At 37.9% G+C, this 26,461-nt stretch overlaps 5 non-coding genes across 5 annotated transcripts; all 5 read left to right on the top strand.

Moving 5' to 3' along the window:
* Window positions 1-1,545: 1,545 nt before the first annotated feature.
* Window positions 1,546-1,664, top strand: LOC125648523 (5S ribosomal RNA). Its single transcript, XR_008796395.1, has one exon. It is a non-coding gene; the product is annotated as a 5S ribosomal RNA (ribosomal RNA).
* A 1,796-nt stretch (window positions 1,665-3,460) lies between these two features.
* On the top strand, window positions 3,461-3,579 carry LOC125648535 (5S ribosomal RNA). The gene has a single exon (XR_008796394.1). It is a non-coding gene; the product is annotated as a 5S ribosomal RNA (ribosomal RNA).
* A 1,796-nt stretch (window positions 3,580-5,375) lies between these two features.
* Window positions 5,376-5,494, top strand: LOC125648530 (5S ribosomal RNA). The gene has a single exon (XR_008796383.1). It is a non-coding gene; the product is annotated as a 5S ribosomal RNA (ribosomal RNA).
* Window positions 5,495-7,290: 1,796 nt separating this feature from the next.
* Window positions 7,291-7,409, top strand: LOC125648509 (5S ribosomal RNA). The gene has a single exon (XR_007360328.1). It is a non-coding gene; the product is annotated as a 5S ribosomal RNA (ribosomal RNA).
* Window positions 7,410-9,205: 1,796 nt separating this feature from the next.
* On the top strand, window positions 9,206-9,324 carry LOC125648510 (5S ribosomal RNA). The gene has a single exon (XR_007360329.1). It is a non-coding gene; the product is annotated as a 5S ribosomal RNA (ribosomal RNA).
* Window positions 9,325-26,461: the final 17,137 nt, after the last annotated feature.

The following is a 26,461-nucleotide window of genomic DNA, read 5'->3' as shown; positions in this document are numbered from 1 at the left end:
ACCCGTCTCGCCTGCCGATCTCGGAAAAAAAAAAAGACACTGCATACTGTCATCAAATCCACGTGCTTTTCCACACATGTAACATGTTTGTCAACAGCCCGACTGCACCTCGGCAAGCTGAGACAGCTACCAACATCAAATAGTTCCTTTGTAAACAATTGCTTTTTTCTACAAATTAAACCAAATTTCCTAGACAGGGGTACAGAAATTAAGAGAAAAAGATTAGGAGAAATTACAGGGAAAGAGGAAGGGGGGAGGGGGGGGGGGTCGGTCGCGTAAGAGGAATTTTTTTTTTTTTTTTTTTTTAATATGGAACTACAATTGAGTCCAGAATAATATGATCAAAGATGAAATCAACGCCAATGAAATTATACATATCAATATATCAATTCATTGATGCTGTAAGGAATCGAATTAACACTCGTAAATTGCACGCAAACTAGCATGTACACGTGCTTACATGATAATTCACAGTACAAAATCATGAGTGTAAGTGATATCGCAACTAACAGTGTATTGACGGTCAGTCCAAGTCGGGAAATCATGGCACCTGACAAAGCAGTTGGAGACGGATGATAATCTGTTTATTCAGGCGACTCGTGTGGCATTGTGAAATTATGAAACGAGTTTCTCAATTGACAGTGCCACTGAGCGCTATATATAAAGGAGGTCGTGCAACAGACAAGGACATTACAAATCTGAACTATACCACTACTGCTGCTGCTGCGAAATTACACGTACCAAGATGAGTGCTACGCAAGTTACGAGTCCCGACAACAAGACCTCGGACAAGCAATTATATCTGATGGACAGCGAGCGACGTTTTAAAAAAGCCTGCGAGCAGATTGTTCACCTCAACGAAAGGATGGGTGACTTGCAGTTCAGATACAACAAGGCCTGGGTGGAAAACCATCGTTCCTTCAGGTACAGCATAAGGCTGCGACTTGCCATTTTAGAGGGTCTCATCAACATGTACTATGACTATGCTCACATCAAAGCCTACACTATTGCAGACCTGCGGCGTGAAATGTTTGGAGAAAATGTACAAATCATCACCAGCGATACCTCAGACTCCGAAGGGGAAGACTGAACAGTCGTACAAGAGAATATACTTTCTTATCACAAACGGCTCTTTTCAGAGCCATACAAATTTTGTTCGAAAAGACACCTCTATCAGACGTTAATCAACAGCCAACTTGCGATCGGCATTTATTATATCACAGTATACAATAAAACACAATTAAAAATTATAGTCCTAAACTTAAAAAAAAAGCCGGTGACATTATTTACAAATCATATAGGTAAGGGAAAAAAATGACAACATTACGCCCCTCATAGTCCGCCTCCCCTACTTTTGATGTTCCACGCGCAAGCGTGTCGACTCGCAACGACATACATAAAGAACAGACATGAATTCGATCCACAAACTCTCAACAAACTATTACATTGTTGCTTAATATTGTATACTTTTATTCGTGGACAGAGTAATAACGCCTTACACCCAACTCTTCACTGATGTAGTCGCAAATTAAACACCTATTTAATGTCTACGGCCATATCACGTTGAAAGCACCGGTTCTCGTCCGATCACCGAAGTTAAGCAACGTCGAGCCTGGTTAGTACTTGGATGGGTGACCGCCTGGGAATACCAGGTGTCGTAGACTTTTTCACTTTTTTTTCTTCCTATTTCACATTATTTTCTTTTTATTTCCTTTACTGTCGCAATGAATCGTCAATTTCATGCATAATATCATCGTTATCACCAATTAAAAATTCATAAATCTTGGTATAGTCAAAGGGAGATAAACAACTTTTTTTCCCACAACAATGTATATCACACCGGTATTTCATATTATTACTATCGCGTAAAAAGCAATTTATAGCATTGGTGAAAACGAACGAAATCTACTATCTTACCCGTCTCGCCTGCCGATCTCGGAAAAAAAAAAAGACACTGCATACTGTCATCAAATCCACGTGCTTTTCCACACATGTAACATGTTTGTCAACAGCCCGACTGCACCTCGGCAAGCTGAGACAGCTACCAACATCAAATAGTTCCTTTGTAAACAATTGCTTTTTTCTACAAATTAAACCAAATTTCCTAGACAGGGGTACAGAAATTAAGAGAAAAAGATTAGGAGAAATTACAGGGAAAGAGGAAGGGGGGAGGGGGGGGGGGTCGGTCGCGTAAGAGGAATTTTTTTTTTTTTTTTTTTTTAATATGGAACTACAATTGAGTCCAGAATAATATGATCAAAGATGAAATCAACGCCAATGAAATTATACATATCAATATATCAATTCATTGATGCTGTAAGGAATCGAATTAACACTCGTAAATTGCACGCAAACTAGCATGTACACGTGCTTACATGATAATTCACAGTACAAAATCATGAGTGTAAGTGATATCGCAACTAACAGTGTATTGACGGTCAGTCCAAGTCGGGAAATCATGGCACCTGACAAAGCAGTTGGAGACGGATGATAATCTGTTTATTCAGGCGACTCGTGTGGCATTGTGAAATTATGAAACGAGTTTCTCAATTGACAGTGCCACTGAGCGCTATATATAAAGGAGGTCGTGCAACAGACAAGGACATTACAAATCTGAACTATACCACTACTGCTGCTGCTGCGAAATTACACGTACCAAGATGAGTGCTACGCAAGTTACGAGTCCCGACAACAAGACCTCGGACAAGCAATTATATCTGATGGACAGCGAGCGACGTTTTAAAAAAGCCTGCGAGCAGATTGTTCACCTCAACGAAAGGATGGGTGACTTGCAGTTCAGATACAACAAGGCCTGGGTGGAAAACCATCGTTCCTTCAGGTACAGCATAAGGCTGCGACTTGCCATTTTAGAGGGTCTCATCAACATGTACTATGACTATGCTCACATCAAAGCCTACACTATTGCAGACCTGCGGCGTGAAATGTTTGGAGAAAATGTACAAATCATCACCAGCGATACCTCAGACTCCGAAGGGGAAGACTGAACAGTCGTACAAGAGAATATACTTTCTTATCACAAACGGCTCTTTTCAGAGCCATACAAATTTTGTTCGAAAAGACACCTCTATCAGACGTTAATCAACAGCCAACTTGCGATCGGCATTTATTATATCACAGTATACAATAAAACACAATTAAAAATTATAGTCCTAAACTTAAAAAAAAAGCCGGTGACATTATTTACAAATCATATAGGTAAGGGAAAAAAATGACAACATTACGCCCCTCATAGTCCGCCTCCCCTACTTTTGATGTTCCACGCGCAAGCGTGTCGACTCGCAACGACATACATAAAGAACAGACATGAATTCGATCCACAAACTCTCAACAAACTATTACATTGTTGCTTAATATTGTATACTTTTATTCGTGGACAGAGTAATAACGCCTTACACCCAACTCTTCACTGATGTAGTCGCAAATTAAACACCTATTTAATGTCTACGGCCATATCACGTTGAAAGCACCGGTTCTCGTCCGATCACCGAAGTTAAGCAACGTCGAGCCTGGTTAGTACTTGGATGGGTGACCGCCTGGGAATACCAGGTGTCGTAGACTTTTTCACTTTTTTTTCTTCCTATTTCACATTATTTTCTTTTTATTTCCTTTACTGTCGCAATGAATCGTCAATTTCATGCATAATATCATCGTTATCACCAATTAAAAATTCATAAATCTTGGTATAGTCAAAGGGAGATAAACAACTTTTTTTCCCACAACAATGTATATCACACCGGTATTTCATATTATTACTATCGCGTAAAAAGCAATTTATAGCATTGGTGAAAACGAACGAAATCTACTATCTTACCCGTCTCGCCTGCCGATCTCGGAAAAAAAAAAAGACACTGCATACTGTCATCAAATCCACGTGCTTTTCCACACATGTAACATGTTTGTCAACAGCCCGACTGCACCTCGGCAAGCTGAGACAGCTACCAACATCAAATAGTTCCTTTGTAAACAATTGCTTTTTTCTACAAATTAAACCAAATTTCCTAGACAGGGGTACAGAAATTAAGAGAAAAAGATTAGGAGAAATTACAGGGAAAGAGGAAGGGGGGAGGGGGGGGGGGTCGGTCGCGTAAGAGGAATTTTTTTTTTTTTTTTTTTTTAATATGGAACTACAATTGAGTCCAGAATAATATGATCAAAGATGAAATCAACGCCAATGAAATTATACATATCAATATATCAATTCATTGATGCTGTAAGGAATCGAATTAACACTCGTAAATTGCACGCAAACTAGCATGTACACGTGCTTACATGATAATTCACAGTACAAAATCATGAGTGTAAGTGATATCGCAACTAACAGTGTATTGACGGTCAGTCCAAGTCGGGAAATCATGGCACCTGACAAAGCAGTTGGAGACGGATGATAATCTGTTTATTCAGGCGACTCGTGTGGCATTGTGAAATTATGAAACGAGTTTCTCAATTGACAGTGCCACTGAGCGCTATATATAAAGGAGGTCGTGCAACAGACAAGGACATTACAAATCTGAACTATACCACTACTGCTGCTGCTGCGAAATTACACGTACCAAGATGAGTGCTACGCAAGTTACGAGTCCCGACAACAAGACCTCGGACAAGCAATTATATCTGATGGACAGCGAGCGACGTTTTAAAAAAGCCTGCGAGCAGATTGTTCACCTCAACGAAAGGATGGGTGACTTGCAGTTCAGATACAACAAGGCCTGGGTGGAAAACCATCGTTCCTTCAGGTACAGCATAAGGCTGCGACTTGCCATTTTAGAGGGTCTCATCAACATGTACTATGACTATGCTCACATCAAAGCCTACACTATTGCAGACCTGCGGCGTGAAATGTTTGGAGAAAATGTACAAATCATCACCAGCGATACCTCAGACTCCGAAGGGGAAGACTGAACAGTCGTACAAGAGAATATACTTTCTTATCACAAACGGCTCTTTTCAGAGCCATACAAATTTTGTTCGAAAAGACACCTCTATCAGACGTTAATCAACAGCCAACTTGCGATCGGCATTTATTATATCACAGTATACAATAAAACACAATTAAAAATTATAGTCCTAAACTTAAAAAAAAAGCCGGTGACATTATTTACAAATCATATAGGTAAGGGAAAAAAATGACAACATTACGCCCCTCATAGTCCGCCTCCCCTACTTTTGATGTTCCACGCGCAAGCGTGTCGACTCGCAACGACATACATAAAGAACAGACATGAATTCGATCCACAAACTCTCAACAAACTATTACATTGTTGCTTAATATTGTATACTTTTATTCGTGGACAGAGTAATAACGCCTTACACCCAACTCTTCACTGATGTAGTCGCAAATTAAACACCTATTTAATGTCTACGGCCATATCACGTTGAAAGCACCGGTTCTCGTCCGATCACCGAAGTTAAGCAACGTCGAGCCTGGTTAGTACTTGGATGGGTGACCGCCTGGGAATACCAGGTGTCGTAGACTTTTTCACTTTTTTTTCTTCCTATTTCACATTATTTTCTTTTTATTTCCTTTACTGTCGCAATGAATCGTCAATTTCATGCATAATATCATCGTTATCACCAATTAAAAATTCATAAATCTTGGTATAGTCAAAGGGAGATAAACAACTTTTTTTCCCACAACAATGTATATCACACCGGTATTTCATATTATTACTATCGCGTAAAAAGCAATTTATAGCATTGGTGAAAACGAACGAAATCTACTATCTTACCCGTCTCGCCTGCCGATCTCGGAAAAAAAAAAAGACACTGCATACTGTCATCAAATCCACGTGCTTTTCCACACATGTAACATGTTTGTCAACAGCCCGACTGCACCTCGGCAAGCTGAGACAGCTACCAACATCAAATAGTTCCTTTGTAAACAATTGCTTTTTTCTACAAATTAAACCAAATTTCCTAGACAGGGGTACAGAAATTAAGAGAAAAAGATTAGGAGAAATTACAGGGAAAGAGGAAGGGGGGAGGGGGGGGGGGTCGGTCGCGTAAGAGGAATTTTTTTTTTTTTTTTTTTTTAATATGGAACTACAATTGAGTCCAGAATAATATGATCAAAGATGAAATCAACGCCAATGAAATTATACATATCAATATATCAATTCATTGATGCTGTAAGGAATCGAATTAACACTCGTAAATTGCACGCAAACTAGCATGTACACGTGCTTACATGATAATTCACAGTACAAAATCATGAGTGTAAGTGATATCGCAACTAACAGTGTATTGACGGTCAGTCCAAGTCGGGAAATCATGGCACCTGACAAAGCAGTTGGAGACGGATGATAATCTGTTTATTCAGGCGACTCGTGTGGCATTGTGAAATTATGAAACGAGTTTCTCAATTGACAGTGCCACTGAGCGCTATATATAAAGGAGGTCGTGCAACAGACAAGGACATTACAAATCTGAACTATACCACTACTGCTGCTGCTGCGAAATTACACGTACCAAGATGAGTGCTACGCAAGTTACGAGTCCCGACAACAAGACCTCGGACAAGCAATTATATCTGATGGACAGCGAGCGACGTTTTAAAAAAGCCTGCGAGCAGATTGTTCACCTCAACGAAAGGATGGGTGACTTGCAGTTCAGATACAACAAGGCCTGGGTGGAAAACCATCGTTCCTTCAGGTACAGCATAAGGCTGCGACTTGCCATTTTAGAGGGTCTCATCAACATGTACTATGACTATGCTCACATCAAAGCCTACACTATTGCAGACCTGCGGCGTGAAATGTTTGGAGAAAATGTACAAATCATCACCAGCGATACCTCAGACTCCGAAGGGGAAGACTGAACAGTCGTACAAGAGAATATACTTTCTTATCACAAACGGCTCTTTTCAGAGCCATACAAATTTTGTTCGAAAAGACACCTCTATCAGACGTTAATCAACAGCCAACTTGCGATCGGCATTTATTATATCACAGTATACAATAAAACACAATTAAAAATTATAGTCCTAAACTTAAAAAAAAAGCCGGTGACATTATTTACAAATCATATAGGTAAGGGAAAAAAATGACAACATTACGCCCCTCATAGTCCGCCTCCCCTACTTTTGATGTTCCACGCGCAAGCGTGTCGACTCGCAACGACATACATAAAGAACAGACATGAATTCGATCCACAAACTCTCAACAAACTATTACATTGTTGCTTAATATTGTATACTTTTATTCGTGGACAGAGTAATAACGCCTTACACCCAACTCTTCACTGATGTAGTCGCAAATTAAACACCTATTTAATGTCTACGGCCATATCACGTTGAAAGCACCGGTTCTCGTCCGATCACCGAAGTTAAGCAACGTCGAGCCTGGTTAGTACTTGGATGGGTGACCGCCTGGGAATACCAGGTGTCGTAGACTTTTTCACTTTTTTTTCTTCCTATTTCACATTATTTTCTTTTTATTTCCTTTACTGTCGCAATGAATCGTCAATTTCATGCATAATATCATCGTTATCACCAATTAAAAATTCATAAATCTTGGTATAGTCAAAGGGAGATAAACAACTTTTTTTCCCACAACAATGTATATCACACCGGTATTTCATATTATTACTATCGCGTAAAAAGCAATTTATAGCATTGGTGAAAACGAACGAAATCTACTATCTTACCCGTCTCGCCTGCCGATCTCGGAAAAAAAAAAAGACACTGCATACTGTCATCAAATCCACGTGCTTTTCCACACATGTAACATGTTTGTCAACAGCCCGACTGCACCTCGGCAAGCTGAGACAGCTACCAACATCAAATAGTTCCTTTGTAAACAATTGCTTTTTTCTACAAATTAAACCAAATTTCCTAGACAGGGGTACAGAAATTAAGAGAAAAAGATTAGGAGAAATTACAGGGAAAGAGGAAGGGGGGAGGGGGGGGGGGTCGGTCGCGTAAGAGGAATTTTTTTTTTTTTTTTTTTTTAATATGGAACTACAATTGAGTCCAGAATAATATGATCAAAGATGAAATCAACGCCAATGAAATTATACATATCAATATATCAATTCATTGATGCTGTAAGGAATCGAATTAACACTCGTAAATTGCACGCAAACTAGCATGTACACGTGCTTACATGATAATTCACAGTACAAAATCATGAGTGTAAGTGATATCGCAACTAACAGTGTATTGACGGTCAGTCCAAGTCGGGAAATCATGGCACCTGACAAAGCAGTTGGAGACGGATGATAATCTGTTTATTCAGGCGACTCGTGTGGCATTGTGAAATTATGAAACGAGTTTCTCAATTGACAGTGCCACTGAGCGCTATATATAAAGGAGGTCGTGCAACAGACAAGGACATTACAAATCTGAACTATACCACTACTGCTGCTGCTGCGAAATTACACGTACCAAGATGAGTGCTACGCAAGTTACGAGTCCCGACAACAAGACCTCGGACAAGCAATTATATCTGATGGACAGCGAGCGACGTTTTAAAAAAGCCTGCGAGCAGATTGTTCACCTCAACGAAAGGATGGGTGACTTGCAGTTCAGATACAACAAGGCCTGGGTGGAAAACCATCGTTCCTTCAGGTACAGCATAAGGCTGCGACTTGCCATTTTAGAGGGTCTCATCAACATGTACTATGACTATGCTCACATCAAAGCCTACACTATTGCAGACCTGCGGCGTGAAATGTTTGGAGAAAATGTACAAATCATCACCAGCGATACCTCAGACTCCGAAGGGGAAGACTGAACAGTCGTACAAGAGAATATACTTTCTTATCACAAACGGCTCTTTTCAGAGCCATACAAATTTTGTTCGAAAAGACACCTCTATCAGACGTTAATCAACAGCCAACTTGCGATCGGCATTTATTATATCACAGTATACAATAAAACACAATTAAAAATTATAGTCCTAAACTTAAAAAAAAAGCCGGTGACATTATTTACAAATCATATAGGTAAGGGAAAAAAATGACAACATTACGCCCCTCATAGTCCGCCTCCCCTACTTTTGATGTTCCACGCGCAAGCGTGTCGACTCGCAACGACATACATAAAGAACAGACATGAATTCGATCCACAAACTCTCAACAAACTATTACATTGTTGCTTAATATTGTATACTTTTATTCGTGGACAGAGTAATAACGCCTTACACCCAACTCTTCACTGATGTAGTCGCAAATTAAACACCTATTTAATGTCTACGGCCATATCACGTTGAAAGCACCGGTTCTCGTCCGATCACCGAAGTTAAGCAACGTCGAGCCTGGTTAGTACTTGGATGGGTGACCGCCTGGGAATACCAGGTGTCGTAGACTTTTTCACTTTTTTTTCTTCCTATTTCACATTATTTTCTTTTTATTTCCTTTACTGTCGCAATGAATCGTCAATTTCATGCATAATATCATCGTTATCACCAATTAAAAATTCATAAATCTTGGTATAGTCAAAGGGAGATAAACAACTTTTTTTCCCACAACAATGTATATCACACCGGTATTTCATATTATTACTATCGCGTAAAAAGCAATTTATAGCATTGGTGAAAACGAACGAAATCTACTATCTTACCCGTCTCGCCTGCCGATCTCGGAAAAAAAAAAAGACACTGCATACTGTCATCAAATCCACGTGCTTTTCCACACATGTAACATGTTTGTCAACAGCCCGACTGCACCTCGGCAAGCTGAGACAGCTACCAACATCAAATAGTTCCTTTGTAAACAATTGCTTTTTTCTACAAATTAAACCAAATTTCCTAGACAGGGGTACAGAAATTAAGAGAAAAAGATTAGGAGAAATTACAGGGAAAGAGGAAGGGGGGAGGGGGGGGGGTCGGTCGCGTAAGAGGAATTTTTTTTTTTTTTTTTTTTTAATATGGAACTACAATTGACTAAGTTCATTCCCATTGGATAAATTCGAGACATCGTACAGGATGTATCAAAATACATTCAATTATTTTATTTTGTGATATACATGTATGTATATATATGTATGTATATATATATATATATATATATATATATATATTATATATATATATATATATACGTCATTTTTTATAAATCATTTACTGTATTTAGATGTCATTTTAATCAATCTATTGTGGGTCACTGGATTGACCTTAAAAAAAAAAGAATAGTATTCTTTTGGAAACTAAGTTTTTGAAGTTGAGTTTGTAAAATGTTGTTGGTTTTGTCATGAATTCCATTCATGATAAAGGTGCTTTTCTTCAGTAAAAGTGTTGTGAACTGTGTTTATTTTCAGGGGTAGGGTTGTCGTAGAAAAGTGGGGATGACTTTACAGTGTTATCATTCACCCAGAATTTAATCATTCTTAAAGCATATACCAAGTTTATTTCAAACTTAAAACTTTCCTTCGCCCAAGAAGTAAATAATATTTTAGCATATTTACAGCGTAACAATTTAAGTCATATCAGGGGATCTTGGGGGGGGGGGGGGTGGGGTGGGGGGGGGGGGGGTGGAGTCAACAACATTTAAACGTCCGTTTAAGGCTAGTGTGATATTTGCGCTTGTTGTTTTCCTTGGACATTGCTTCACCGACCCATCTTTTGCCTCGTAGTTTGCATCTTCTACTAGTCTCAAATATCCACTTTTTAAAAGCTCCTTTGAATTTCCCTTGTCTCGATGATATCTGCACATAAATGCAATTTAGATAAGAGACTGTTAGTGCTATTTAATGTTCTTTTAAAATGTGACAATTTTTAACAAATCTGCCGTTGTAAATTTCGCATTGAAAATTCACTTTTTAAAGCAATACAAGCTGTAACTGACGACATTTTTTCAATTATCCAATTATGCATCAATTAACTGCTATCAGTATAACTGATATAGTCCCCAAGATCTGAAGAAAAATTCAACAAAATAAATAAGGGAATATTGTTTGAGAGCATACCTATGTACAATGAGCGTTTCGTATAAACCGCCATTACGTCATATACGCGGATACGGGAACGATGATTGCCGAACATAATCGGGTGGCTGAGACCGACGTCATATACAAAGATGGAAACTGACGTGATTGACTACATGTTTCGTTTGTTTAAAATATTACATCGTTTCATGAATAACAAGAAGTACTATAAGTGTAAGAAAGCAATAATTATGCAAATGTGCAACTCAAATGAAACTTTGATAGTGAATTTTCTATTAAATTGATATGTAAAATTGTTTAGAAATCTGACACGTGCTCAGTGCCTCTCTTTCGCTTTTTTCCGAACTGATGACCTTCGAGGTCAATGCACATCGGAGATTACGAGCAGGAATTACTGACAGGATGACAATGATTCATGAATCGACATTTTCTGCTGATTTGACGGGTTTATTGCTTCAGATTCACTCTGATGCCTTTAGTTGTATGTATTTAATAAAAAATATCTTAAATATTTTGTGATATAATAAGAATTACTTGTATCTAATTACTACCTGAATACTTATCATTTATACTTAGTTTGTGTATCAGTTGAATTTGGGTGATGAAACTGTTCATAAGAAACTTACTGAATAGATTCACTTATGCAAGGCTGAAAATTTGTCCCACTCCCGTATGTAAACAAATTGTTTCGCGCCTTACCATGTGCAAGAGTTCTCCAAAGGGAAATAATTCGAACGTATCTCGAAACCGGCGTATTGAGTGGCATTGGTTATTGTTTACAAAAGACAATAATAGAAAGGTATGTACGTTTTATTTGCACATAAAAATGTAAATTCCGGCTTGGTTTGAATTCTAACTTCGTACATTTACAATCTCACGAGACTCGGATATGGCGAGAATTTGGGCAAGTCATTCAAATTCATGTACATTTAGCGATTGCGTACCTACTATCACCTATTGCGATTAAATGGAACAGGAAGTTTAGGACATTATACAAATGCGCCGAAATGAAATTTCAAGATTTTCCGTTAAATGTTTGCAAGGAAACATTTTAAAAAGCAGGCAAGAGTATGGGGTAACGAATTGAGATACGGTATATCGATTTTATTGAACCAAGAGAAAGTATATTTGAAATATACATACATGTATATGTATTTGAATTTCCCTGTTTTTGATTCGTATCACTTTAATTTGCATTATACGTACTGCAGTCGTAATCATTCTCTGGGAAAGCATACAAATTTTATACTTCTTTTTAGGAGAGCTCCAGTCACGTGATATTTACGATCTTGCGTATTATCAACGATGATTAAACTTCTGGGTATTCTTCCGATTCTTCATTTTCTATGAATTTCAAATTTCTTGTACCGATAGTAGTACAGCTAGAGGTTAGACTCCCGTTTTGAAAAGAAAAAAATTCTGGAATCACCTCCGCAGTGGTGGATTTAGGAATATCAGAAGATTTCAAGATTTACATATACAGTGCAACCTTTCTAATCCGACATGCTCTAGAAAAAGAACAAGTTTTCTGTCAGATTTTACAGGATGTCACATTTTACAGCTTAAACGATAAATATTTGAGAATGAAAACAATGGTCACAATTTGTAGCAAAACGGAATACAAAGGTGTCAAATTAGGCATATTCAACTGTACTACAAAGTTCTCTGGAAATTGAAAATCCAAACTATGAACTTCTCATGTTTAAATTTTCTCTGGTTTAATTTGACAGGGGACGCATATAGGCACCCGATCCCACTTCTGGAATATCCAGGGATCCATGTTTGCCCTACCCTTCATTTTGTACTCTCTATTAGAATTATTAGATTGACAGTTGACACTGTTCGTTATCTTCACTTTTTCACTTTATTTTTGAAAATCCTTAAGCACCATGCAGGCGTGAAGTTCTCGAACGAAACTTAATTAAGTCGAAACTTGGACTTACGTCTGACATTTTGCTTAAATTTTGATTGCTCGAATAAAAGAAATTTGAAACTTTAAGTTTTGCATTTTTTGGAGAAATCCAAGACAGAAAAGAGAACAAATCCCCTGGAATAGTATCTGTATCTGCTAGAATTAAACGAATCTTATTTTGTTGTGTCTATCTTTTTTATTTGTACCTTAGAAGTCATGAGTATGGCTTAATTCGTAATACATGTATCAGATCCTAGTTGAATTAGATGTATGAAAGCTTGGATTTCGTTCCGTTTGGTAGTGAACAGATTGCATAACGTGCAGATACAGGTTACAGACGATGAATCTTGGAGACCTTGTGGATTTTACAAAGGACCGGGGAAAAATCATCAAATCATATTTTTTCTCTGTGATGAACCCGTGCGAGGAAACCTCTTGATGATGCTGCTGCTGCTGATGCTGCTGATGATGATGATGCTGATGCAGTCCACGACAAATGTTAGAGAATATCTCCACATTTGTGAGATTGAAGTCTTTGATAGAATATAGACTCATCGGACTTTTGTTGATCATCTTTCATTGATTGCTGATTAGGGGTGATAAGGATTTTTACAATTCAGCATGTGTATTGCCGTACATCCATTCTAAAGATCAATTCCAAAAAAAAAGTAAGAAAGATCCTAAATTATTTATGAGGATATCAAAGTCGTTAGCATACAAAGTTGGAGACTGTGTTCTACGTGGCTTTCAATTTTAAAAAGTCAATGAAGTAGTTATAAAGAGGTTCCGGTGACGTCATTATTATTGTAATAAAAAGTATTGATAAACAGAATAAATACCATGATAATTATACATGTACGTATATCGTGAAAATCTTGTCGGTACATGTGAAAATCTTGACGTTTTCCTGATTAAAATGGAAGACTCGCAGCGGATGTGATTGGTCAGTAGGGATACTTATGCCTCCTGGGCATCAGATGCCACCCTTAGTGTTTTATGGATCCGGGCCACCCCTAGTGTTTTATGCCTCCCGGGCATGACATGCCACCCTAGTGTTTTATGCTTCTTGGGCATCAGATGCCACCCCTAGTGTTTTATGTCTTCTGGGCATCAGATGCCACCCCTACTGTTTTATGGGTCCGGGGCATCAGATGCACCCCAAGTGTTTTATGGGTCCAGGGCATCAGATGCCACCCGTAGTGTTTTATGCCTCTTGGACATCAGATGCCACTCCTAGTGTTTTATGGGTCCGGGGCATCAGATGGCACCCCTAGTGTTTTATGGGTCCTGGACATCAGATGCCTCCCCTACTGTTTTATGGGTCCGGGGCATCAGATGCAGCCCCTATTGTTTTATGGGTCCGGGGCATCAGATGCCACCCGTAGTGTTTTATGGCTCCGGGGCATCAAATGCCACCCTAGAGTTTTATGGGTCCGGGGCATCAGATGGCACCCCTAGTGTTTTATGGGTCCTGGACATCAGATGCCTCCCCTACTGTTTTATGGGTCCGGGGCATCAGATGCAGCCCCTATTGTTTTATGGGTCCGGGGCATCAGATGCCACCCGTAGTGTTTTATGGCTCCGGGGCATCAAATGCCACCCTAGAGTTTTATGGGTCCGGGGCATCAGATGCCACCCGTAGTGTTTTTTACGTCCGGGGCATCAGATGCCACCCCTAGTGTTTTATGGGTCCGGGGCATCAGATGCCACCCTAGTGTTTTATGGGTCCGGGGCATCAGATGCCACCGCTAGTGTTTTCTGGGTCTGGGGTATCAGATGCCATTTCTAATGTTTTATGGATCCGGGGCATCAGATGCCACTCCTAGTGTTTTATGGGTCCGGGGCATCAGATGCCACCCTAGTGTTTTATGGATCCGGGGCATCTGATACCACCCGTAGTGTTTTATGGTTTCGGGGCATCAAATGCCATCCGTAGTGTTTTATGGGTCCGGGACATCAGATGCCACCCCTAGTGTTTTGTGGGACTGGGGCATCAAATGCCACCCGTAGTGTTTTATGGGTCCGGGGCATCAGATGCCACCCGTAGCGTTTTATTGGTCCGGGGCATCAGATGCCACTCCTAGTGTTTTATGGATCCGTGTTGGCCCTGCTATGAGTTTCTTTAGGGATCACTCTTTGTTATCTTCACCTTTTTCCAGTAAGACACGACCATAACGATATGCTTAGAACACGTGCTTGTTTTTGCGCGGACCTCAAAGATTTTAACCACATGTATATGTCGGCATCCTCTGCTTCCATTCAGTAGGTCTTTATCGATATTAAAAACATGCAGTTGAGCTTTCCAAGATAAATGCTTATTTTGTAATTCGCTCAAGCGATAATCATTTTAAATCTCATACGTAATGAGAATTTCTTATCAACAAATTAGGTTTGCAATGGTTTCAAAGGAGACAAATGAACTACATCTAATTTTCCATTTTGTTTTTGTTATCTTGCAGCGCTGTGGTCCATAAATCAAATCATTGGATTGGAACACTGGATTCGGACTAGCTGAAACGTCTTAACGTAAGAGAGAAGAATGGTCCATGTTAGGGTACAGTGCACGCTGTCTGTTGTTATGATGTACATTATTTTTTCTTATGAAAAACAAATACCATTTCATCTACGTTTCCTCGGAAAGAGTATTGATGGATTCGAAGTTGTCTTTTCTCAATATAATGTTACATTTAGAAAAGCAGTAAAACTCTGTGTCAATGTTTGTGAAGACCCCTGGTGGTGTAGCGCTCTTCACAAATGTGCTGATAGACCCCGAACATTCCAGTGTGATGTTATTTGTCCATGGAAATCTGAAACTATGTCTAACAAACCTGGAAGTCAATTCTGCATTCTGTCTGAGGTTTGTATTGAGTTACATAGTACATATAAGTATTGTGTTACGAATTAACCTTTTCGTTTCGTTTCTGGCAATGTGTACAACTTTCAGGCTTGGATTTCTCAAAAAATTCTCAAATATGACCCGCCATGATTTTCAATCCTGGCACATTCTATCCTAGTCGGTCAGGTTATGATCTCAATCCTGGCCAATAACATGGTCTTATCCAAAGGACTGCCCCATTTCGTCGCCTCTTACAACAAGCTAGGGGTACAGTGGACCTATTCTAACCCAGATTCCCACGGGACTACAGAATGACATCGTCGGAAACCCACGGTCGGTCGTACTTCTTTTAAGTCCAGTGGGACACAACGCCGATATTTTCCCTGCAAGATGTTTTATCGGCTTCTATGTGCGATTGGTCGCTTTACTATCCCTTGTTGCGATTATCAACCAATGAAATAGCCTCCTATTTCCAGTGTTCGGGAGCATAGAAAAAAAAACATGGTTTTCGAAGGGAAAATTTTGACAAGTTACAAAGCTTTCAGCGGGATGCTTTACAACTTCTTTGTCAGCTTGTTTTGAAATTAATTTTATTCGTAATATAAACATACCTAACAACTTATCTCTTTCCCCCTTCATCTGGTCCACTTTCGTGACTATTGAATCGTTGAGTTTGCATACCCGATTTAATTTATTCGTACAGCAGACAAATGATGCGTCTGTTGGGTGAAAGTTGAGGCACTCTAGAGCATAGTTGTACTGTTCAAGTGAAGGTTTTTGACGACACTGACGCTTAAAGTTTTGAGAATACTTACGGCGATTCCCATTGGTCCTCAATAGGTCACGTAAGGTCATGCTTTTTAATGAATTACTCGAAAATATCGGCGTTGTGTCCCACGGGAGGTAGAGGAAGTGCGACCGACCGTGTGTTTCCGACGATGACAGAATGTCGGAAATAGTAAAGTTATTCTTAAACTTTCTTTAAAAACTTAGTATAAATAATCACACGTTTTGACGCTTTTCATTTTAGCATTTTGCTTTCCTGGAGTGTTGTTTGTCAATATATATGGAATGGAGTTGTAGAAAATCAATTCCTGGGCATTTCTCGTCGCCATATAGATCTGACGCTTCAACTTAACAATACTAGCTTTGGAAGTGAAATGGCCGTGTATTTCAACAATAGATATATCTTCAAAATATTATGTCTTTGGCCAGCAGTTTTCAATATTTTGAACATTATCGTTCGATTATTTGTTACACAAGTTAGCCTTAACGTGTACTGTATGCATTTGTAAGAAATATATTCGAAGGATTGCACCACGTTTTCAGTAGTAATGGGCTGTAGAAAACCACGAAAATACTACCTCTTATTGACGGGGTTTATCTACCTCCTGTAGGAAATCATATTAGTCTGAATGACTAAAGTAAAATAAAAACGTCCCACGTTAGTGGAATGTTATCAGGAGCTTGTACGCCGCATAAACACTATATTGGACGAGATCGCAATATTCCATTATCTATAGAATATACTGTTCCATTCATATCGTTGCAGGCAAACCAGATTGGCCCGAATGGTAAGTTTTTGTTGTCATCTATCGCTGACTATTCTTTCGTCCAATTTCAAACCTAAGACTATAACCACGTTCATTTTCCATAAAATCCATCTGCATTATCCACAGTTTTATTAGCAAGAAATCTAAAATCCATCTGTATTATCCAGTTTTATTAGCAAGAAATCTAAAATCCATCTGTAGTATCCACAGTTTTATTAGCAAGAAATCTAAAATCCATCTGTAGTATCCACAGTTTTATCAGCAAGAAATCTAAAATCCATCTGTATTATCCACAATTTTATTAGCAAGAAATCTAAAATCCATCTGTAGTATCCACAGTTTTATTAGCAAGAAATCTAAAATCCATCTGTAGTATCCACAGTTTTATCAGCAAGAAATCTAAAATCCATCTGTAGTATCCACAGTTTTATTAGCAAGAAATCTAAAATCCATCTGTAGTATCCACAGTTTTATCAGCAAGAAATCTAAAATCCATCTGTAGTATCCATAGTTTTATTAGCAAGAAATCTAAAATCCATCTGTAGTATCCACAGTTTTATTAGCAAGAAATCTAAAATCCATCTGTAGTATCCACAGTTTTATTAGCAAGAAATCTAAAATCCATCTGTAGTATCCACAGTTTTATTAGCAAGAAATCTAAAATCCATCTGTAGTATCCACAGTTTTATCAGCAAGAAATCTAAAATCCATCTGTAGTATCCACAGTTTTATTAGCAAGAAATCTAAAATTCATCTGTATTATCCAGTTTTATTAGCAAGAAATCTAAAATCCATCTGTAGTATCCACAGTTTTTTATTAGCAAGAAATCTAAAATCCATCTGTAGTATCCACAGTTTTTTATTAGCAAGAAATCTAAAATCCATCTGTATTATCCACAGTTTTATTAGCAAGAAATCTAAAATCCATCTGTATTATCCACAATTTTATTAGCAAGAAATCTAAAATCCATCTGTAGTATCCACAGTTTTATTAGCAAGAAATCTAAAATCCATCTGTAGTATCCAGTTTTATTAGCAAGAAATCTAAAATCCATCTGTAGTATCCAGTTTTATTAGCAAGAAATCTAAAATCCATCTGTAGTATCCACAGTTTTATTAGCAAGAAATCTAAAATCCATCTGTAGTATCCACAGTTTTATCAGCAAGAAATCTAAAATCCATCTGTAGTATCCACAATTTTATTAGCAAGAAATCTAAAATCCATCTGTAGTATCCACAGTTTTATTAGCAAGAAATCTAAAATCCATCTGTAGTATCCACAGTTTTATTAGCAAGAAATCTAAAATCCATCTGTAGTATCCACAGTTTTATCAGCAAGAAATCTAAAATCCATCTGTAGTATCCACAGTTTTTTATTAGCAAGAAATCTAAAATCCATCTGTAGTATCCACAGTTTTATTAGCAGGAAATCTAAAATCCATCTGTATTATCCACAATTTTATTAGCAGGAAATCTACGCATATTTTACATGTACTTGTATTTCTCAAATATAGACAACCCTTTAATCTTGAAAATGTATAGTTATGAGAAAAGCAAGTGAAAGTGCGTAAAGTGAATAAAAGAAATAGATATCAAAGTATGTTTCTAGCATGGATTATAATATGTAAACATTTAATCAATAAATAGTAATATCTTAGTATGGATTATAATATGTAAACATTTAATCAATAAATAGTAATATCTTAGTATGGATTATAATATGTAAACATTTAATCAATAAATAGTAATATCTTAGTATGGATTATAATAAGTAAACATTTAATCAATAAATAGTATTATCTTAGAATGGATTATAATATGTAAACATTTAATCAATAAATAGTAATATCTTAGTATGGATTATAATATGTAAACATTTAATCAATAAGTAGTAATGTCTTAGTATCTGGAAATTCATCACTACATAATGAGATTTGTATCATCATGTGACTGAAGGTTCGATTACAAACACAATAACTTTATGCTTTTTGTTTTACATTCTATTTGATAATCTTGTATTCATATTATAAAATCACAAACTGTAGGTAAACTGACTCGAAGTTTGACAAAAGCATAGCGCTCAATGGCATAGCAGTAAAAATTCGAATTCGTACTCTACATCGTCATAATGGCTGACTTCCTTAAGTGTGAACTTCATAACGAGTCCACCTGTTTTTCGATATTGGGAGTGTTCTTTGGTTAACTATTGCATACAGGTATTCGTTGTATCAAAGGCGATTTAAATAACCTCTCTACACTATAAAAAAACCGCCACTTTTTCGACTAACGGAACATGTATCATTAAAAGAAATCCATGCTTATAAAGCACTAGTGCTGTGGTGATTGGTTTTAATGTTTATGAAGGTAGTGTACATGTAGTACATCATTTTAATGTTTATGAAGGTAGTGTACATGTAGTACATCATTTTAATGTTTATGAAGGTAGTGTACATGTAGTACATCATTTTAATGTTTATGAAGGGAGAGAGAGAAGGGGGGGGGGAGTTACATGGACCATGACTTGAATATCATACAATAATCATCATGGTCATCAAATTGTAGTTGCTGCTAACCAGACTGTCAGGATGGTGGGGAATGTGGCATACCATAACTTCTTATCCAAACATGGTACTGATACAATCACGATATGCCCGAGGAATAAAATGTTTCTCCATACTATAGGAGTGTATAGACCATGGATCAAAATATTGTTTGAACAAATAGTAGATGTGGCTTTGGTTGTAATATACAACCGACCAGAGGCGGCTGGTGAGTACGTACCTTCCTAACTGTATGTAAGTAGGGAGTACAATGTTTTCAATTATTTCATTGTCTTTCTTTATCACTAAAAATGGAATCGATTTCTTTCTTTTATGTTTGGCCCATCAACACAGTGAATTGGAAATATACGTATGTTTGTATGTATATGAGAAAACCCTCAAACGTATTACTTCACTGCCTACTTTATACATCTCCATAATTCTATCGCGTAGTTACGCAGGATAGTGAATATTCATTCCGACGTGGTTTCAAAATGTCGTGAGACTCTTTGTGTATATATATATATATATATATATATATATTCGAAAATGAGGCTGACCTACCTGAAGACAAAGTATAATGTTTGTAAGGCCAGCTTCGTTATGGAACAAACTTCATCATGCGCGTGAATAGATCGAGTCTATTAATCTATTGAAAGAAGGACCTCTCTCTCTCTTTCTCTGTCTCTGTGAATATATATATATATATACATGTGTATATGTAGAGAGAAAGAGAGAGAGAGAGAGAGAGAGAGTTTTCAATTATGACGCATACGCTGATCCCGGAATTTGTGAAGGGGGTGGGGGGTCTAGCACTTGATCTTTTAGCCCACCCAATTTACACCTTTGTTTGTGTACATAACATCATGGGGAAATCTTGAGACAGTCTATGCATGAAAATTGTTAATTCATTACTTGTTTCCCAAGTTCTAGCCATTGTTATCGCTATACTCAGATCTGATTTTAAATATTAAAAACAAAAAACACAATTGGTCAGGGGTCTGGGGGCCCAAAAACTCTGCGGTAATTGGTGCATTCTGAGCAATTCCTGACACTTCTTTTTCACTTTTAAATTGTCTGCTTCTTAAACAAAATTTTGATGTTGCATATACTTTTTAAGAATTCTTAAGTGATATTGTATCTGACGAAAATATCGTAATTAGATGTCAGTGTTTCGTCTTATTTATCGTAGAATTAAATGATATACTGGTGTTGATAAATTTGAATGATGCAATTACATGCAACTATCCACTTTTCATATCATTTCGACTCAAAGTCTCGTTAGAATGGAATAACTGAAATGTCATATAATTGATTTCCATCACTTGTGTCCGACAAGGCAAGAACTTGACTTTGTTTGTAGTACAATTTGTAGAACATTTTCTACCATTTCAAAGCTTTGGTTTCGTTCCGTTTGGTAGGGAACAGATTGCATGACGTGCAGATACAGGTTGCAGACGATGAATCTTGGAGACCTTGTGGATTTTACAGAGGACCGGGGGAAAATCATCAAATCATATTTATTCTCTGCGATGAACCCGTGCGAGGAAACATCTTGATGATGAGGATACAGTCCACGCCAAATGTTAAAGAATATCTCCACATTTGTGAGATTGAAGTCTTTGAGAGAATATAGACTTCTTGGACTTTTGTTGATAATCATTGATTGCTGATTAGGGTGATAGGGATTTTTACAATTCAGCATGTGTATCGCCGTACATCCATTCTAAAGACCAATTCCAAGAAAAAGTCAGAAAGATCTGAATCATAATGAGGATATCAAATTCATTAGCATACAGAGTTGGAGATTGTGTTCTACTTGGCTTTGAACTGCCAACGGTACAACGCCTGTGAAAAGGTAATATAGGGTGTTCATTTGAAATTCGTTGTCAAAATTATCTTCATCCAATGGAGTGTAAAGTTTCTTGTAGAATGTAGTAAATTTTTCCGCTACACCATGTGGATCCGTGTGAATCACTCCATCTTCATCGCAGACCTCAGGATATACTCGTGATGATCTAGGCTTCCTGCGTTTAGTCAACTTCCAGAACAGCCGAACATCAACTTCAGCAGCTTGATCGATATCACTATATACCTTGTGCACATAGTTCTCATGTTCTGTGTCAAGAGCATTACTTATATTCACGATAGGAAGAGAACTGCATACCTCGAGGTCTTCCCTCAGAAATCCAGATTCTTCGCTTAGTTCGTTCTATCGTGTGCAGATGTTTGACAGATTTTGTCCAATCTGGGCGTGTGTAGGGATTATACGACGTGAATGGAATAGACGATTCAGCACAAGATAACAGTATTAACGAGAGTTCATTAGCGAAATCATCAATGTCTTTGTCGTCTCTGAGTACAGTGTTAAATAAATCTCGCAAGTTTTCTATATTCTACAACAGATTCAGGGGTAACCTTATGCCATGCGGGTAATTTTGAGTGAGAATTTCTTAAAGAGTGTCTTCGAATTTCGAAATTAAAAATCGCTTTGATCGGTAAGTTGTCTGATGTAATGGAAAGAAACCCTTGTTCAAGAATTTTGTAACTTTTTATCCATTTAAGAAAATGCTTTTCAAACAAGATGTAATCGACAGTAGTTCTCTTTTGGATGAAGGAAAAATGTGCACCCTCAATAACAAAGTCTTTGTTTTGGATACATAAATTACATCTTGAGACAAAGTCTGATAATAAAAGAGCCTTGATAGAGTTTGTGTTACATGTATCAATCAAGCTGCCGTTGAGATCACCTGCAATGATAACTTTACCATAGTTGGAATAGTAGCTGTACAGATTTTCAAGAATATCAAGTTCTTGTTTATATGCATCAATATTGTTCTCAGATGACAAATAAACACCAAGAATGTAATAATGGTTGCCATTATGATCATCAAGTTGCATACCTACAATTCGGTTTGTGTTATAACAATTAATTTCTTTGACAGAAAACATAAGCGATTTCTTGTACATAATAGCAACACCGCATTTTCAAGTAAACCCCGAGTTACAATACAATGTGCTATCATCATCAATTTTCACAAAGCAGGCATAATGTCTATGAATACTGTCAACGGTTTCTCGTTCGGCTTTTATTTGAAGTACTCGGGCCCTAGAGTTTACATACATCAGAAAAACATGAAATCATGTAGACCATTTATTGGCTATCACTAAAAACTAAATTGCATTAGGACGTATAGCAGACCCTTTTTCCAACCCCCTTTCCCCAATTTCAGATGTAACCCTGTTCGCGTATTGCCTTAGAAAGACAAAGGTTACAAGTTTTAAAATCTATCGACGCCTTTAGATATTAGTGTTAACGAACATATTGACCCCATTTTGTGTTCACTTCGACCAAACAATTTCCTTAATTCAAACCTCGGGTAAAGAAACTTTACTTTATTAGATGGACTAGTCAGACGTTTGCCAATTCACCAAAATAAACCACTCATATATCGGGCTATAAAATGTCATTGCAGATTCTACTTCTCGATTTTAGTGGGGGAAATCCAGGGCCCTCGCTCCACATGCACACATGAATCCAGCTCTCATATCTCCGGCATTATTGACTTATTTAGATTGTTTGCTCGACGCCGCCATATTAAAAAATACAACATTACCTCACAAAAAGGCATAAACTCTTTTCAGAATTTTCAGACCAACTATAAATTGAAGTTAAGTTGGCCCCCACCAGTTGACCAGTTTATTATCGAGCAAACAATCTATTTGAGGTCTAAAAGCGTCAATAATACCGGCGATATGAAAGCTGGATTCGTGTCTGCATGTGGAGCGAAGGTCCTGATATCTAAGTATATTACATTCAATGGCTAGGTGTTATCTAATTGACATCAGTTATAAAATTCAGAGGGCAGCATTGACAACACTAAAAAATTCATATTTAGGAAAATGCTAGAGGGACTCTATAGACTGAACCCAGTACGGTAAATGATACCCGATCTCCTATCACACTTCGTATACTGAACCAGTTTTAAAAATAGCCATCCTGTCAATAGGTTGTAAAAGATCACACGCAGCCGCTATGTTTTGCACCGCATTTCAGTAAGCATTGTTTTGTCATTGTTGCGGGTTGGCGAAATTACTTTCACTAGTCATGCCTCCCTACACTATTGTACAATGACGTATCAATAGACGATGTACAGATTTCGTCCACAGGGGCTAAGCCCATTTTGGGCCCGAACTCTGTGATAGATATATAGATATATCTATATTTATGGTATCACAGAGTTCGGGCCCAAAACGGGCTTAGCCCCTGTGATTTCGTCATTTATAACTGGCTTAAAAACAAATAAATACAATGCAAGATGAAGATAACGAACAGTGATCAATCCCATAACTCCTATTAACAATACGAAATAGACAGTTGGGCAAACACGGACCCCTGGACACACCAGGGGTGGGATCAGGTGCCCAAGAGGAGCAAGCATCCCCCGCCGACCGGCCACACCCGCCGTGAGCCCCGTATCCTGATCAGGCAAACGGAGCCATCCGCAGCCAAAACCAGTGCGCCAAGAACGGCCCAACAACCGGCACGAAACACACCAGACAGCATTCGACCCAACGACAGGCTGCATTGACGAACCAGATCGTTACAACGACCACAGAATTTGCGAAATGCTGACCCCAATCGAGACGGTTGAAACCCCTGCACCATCAACCTGTTTGTCAGAAGCTTACTTCGATTTAAAAACTGACTATATGCAGAACAAGCTCTTGCATATCGAATCAGTTGAGATATATAAACACCATATGCAGGTGATAATGGAATATTGCTACATAAATATGGGATGTTGACGATGGAGAAGCTGAAATCATCCCGTTTGTCATACAGCTGAGTTGTCAGTTTGCCGTTAATGTCTACTTTCAATAAAATATCTAAGTATGAAGCAAACGTGGACGACTCTGTGGTGTCCTTTATTTCGAGCTCACAGGATATATCAAATCGACATATGAATGAAAGTTATTATTGTTAATAGACAAAACGTCATCAATATATCTAAATGTCGAATTGAAGGCCACAACGAGAGATATTTTCTTCTCACGTAGAAGTTTTTGAATAAATTCTGCTTCATATGAATATAGAAACAGGTCAGCTAACAAAGGAGCACAATTCGTCCCCATGGGAATTCCAATAGACTGTTGGAAGACCTGATCACCAAAGACCACGAAGATATTGTCAATGAGGAGCTCTAGCATATTTTTTTTATTTCAACTTCAGAGTACTTGTGTGTGGAATTAGAATGGTGTTTAAAAAAGTAAGTTTTTGAATGACTGATCACTAGATATGAATATTTCCGTTTTCCATTTTTGTTGAAGAAGGGGTTCTACGTTGAATATTTCCACTTAACTCCCAAACATATTTATTGTTCAAGCACTGGCACAAATTTTTGTCAATCAGACCGCAGTCACGTGGCCCATTTTTCTGCCATCTTAATGACAAATCGCTCACTAATTATCAATTTACGTCTTTAGTGCACAGGTCTATTGAATTGGTCGGTTTTAATACTTTTACATTTAAGTCCCATTCATTCAGAATAGGCTGGACCACCCATTTGTTTTTACAAGGAATCCCCGAAGAGGAAATTGAGGCTTGAGGCAGATGGAAATCTGACGCATTCAATTTCTATGTCGGAGCCTAAAGTTTAAAGTTTTAAGTATATCTGCAACATTTCGTGTTTTAATTCACTACCCAAGTTTGTAGGTTTTCATACTACTCTCTGGATCATTAGCTCTTCTATTATTCATTACGCTGCCCGCCATGCAGAAAAGCATTCCGGAAATCCGCACATGGATCTACAACAGCACAATATTTCAGTTTTTTGGTCCGGTAAGAATGGCATGGTGTGGGAGGAGGTGGGACCAACGGTTAAAGTATTGTTTAAAAAGGGACAAATCTGATGTTACATTAATTGACTGTAGGGGTAATAGTATTAGTACTACATTTTTTGTATGCCATTGGCTAGATTGCAAAATTTCATGAAATTAACTATTGCCAGTTTACAAACTTTTCTTCCACAAACTCGATTCATATGGTCCCAAATTCTCCCCAGGCGTTACTATAGGCACACGTTCTCAAATACTGCAGCAGACAAAGCACGTACGAGAATTAACAAATCTTTAGCTCCATTCATAACACCACACAATGGAGCATACGTAAACTACCCAGGTCTTCAGCAATGCTCTCCAAAGTATTACAGAGACGAAACGCGTCTGTTCGATACTGCTCAGGTTGTTTCAAACACCATACGGGATGGCTTATTCAGCATCGTCCAAAAGATAAAAAAAAGACCGCTAGAATATTTCCTTTTAAACCTATTTAGTAAGTTGTCTTCTTGTCATGACTCGAGCAAAATTTTGCCCGTTCGGGATGTCTTCATGTACGTAACATTTTTATATATAGATATGAAGATATATGACCGAATTTTGCTAAGCCTGCCACATATACATTTTGTTTCATTCCAGGTCTGTGGCCAATAATTGGGCTTATTTAATTGACATTGATTGATTGATATTAAGCGATCGAAAATACTGATACGCACATTGATTGATTGATCTACAGATTGAAATATTGATTGAATGAAACATCGATATAGTGATTGATATTGACTCATTGCTGGATTGAAATATTGATTGATTGAAAATATTGAAATATTGATTGATTGAAAATATTGAGTGAATTATTAATTGATTGACTGAAATATGGAA

The sequence above is a fragment of the Ostrea edulis genome, chromosome 6, assembly GCF_947568905.1.
Source record: "Ostrea edulis chromosome 6, xbOstEdul1.1, whole genome shotgun sequence".
Classification (NCBI taxonomy): domain Eukaryota; kingdom Metazoa; phylum Mollusca; class Bivalvia; order Ostreida; family Ostreidae; genus Ostrea; species Ostrea edulis.
The sequence above is the reverse complement of the archived record's forward strand: the minus strand, read 5'-3'. Positions and strand labels throughout refer to the sequence as shown.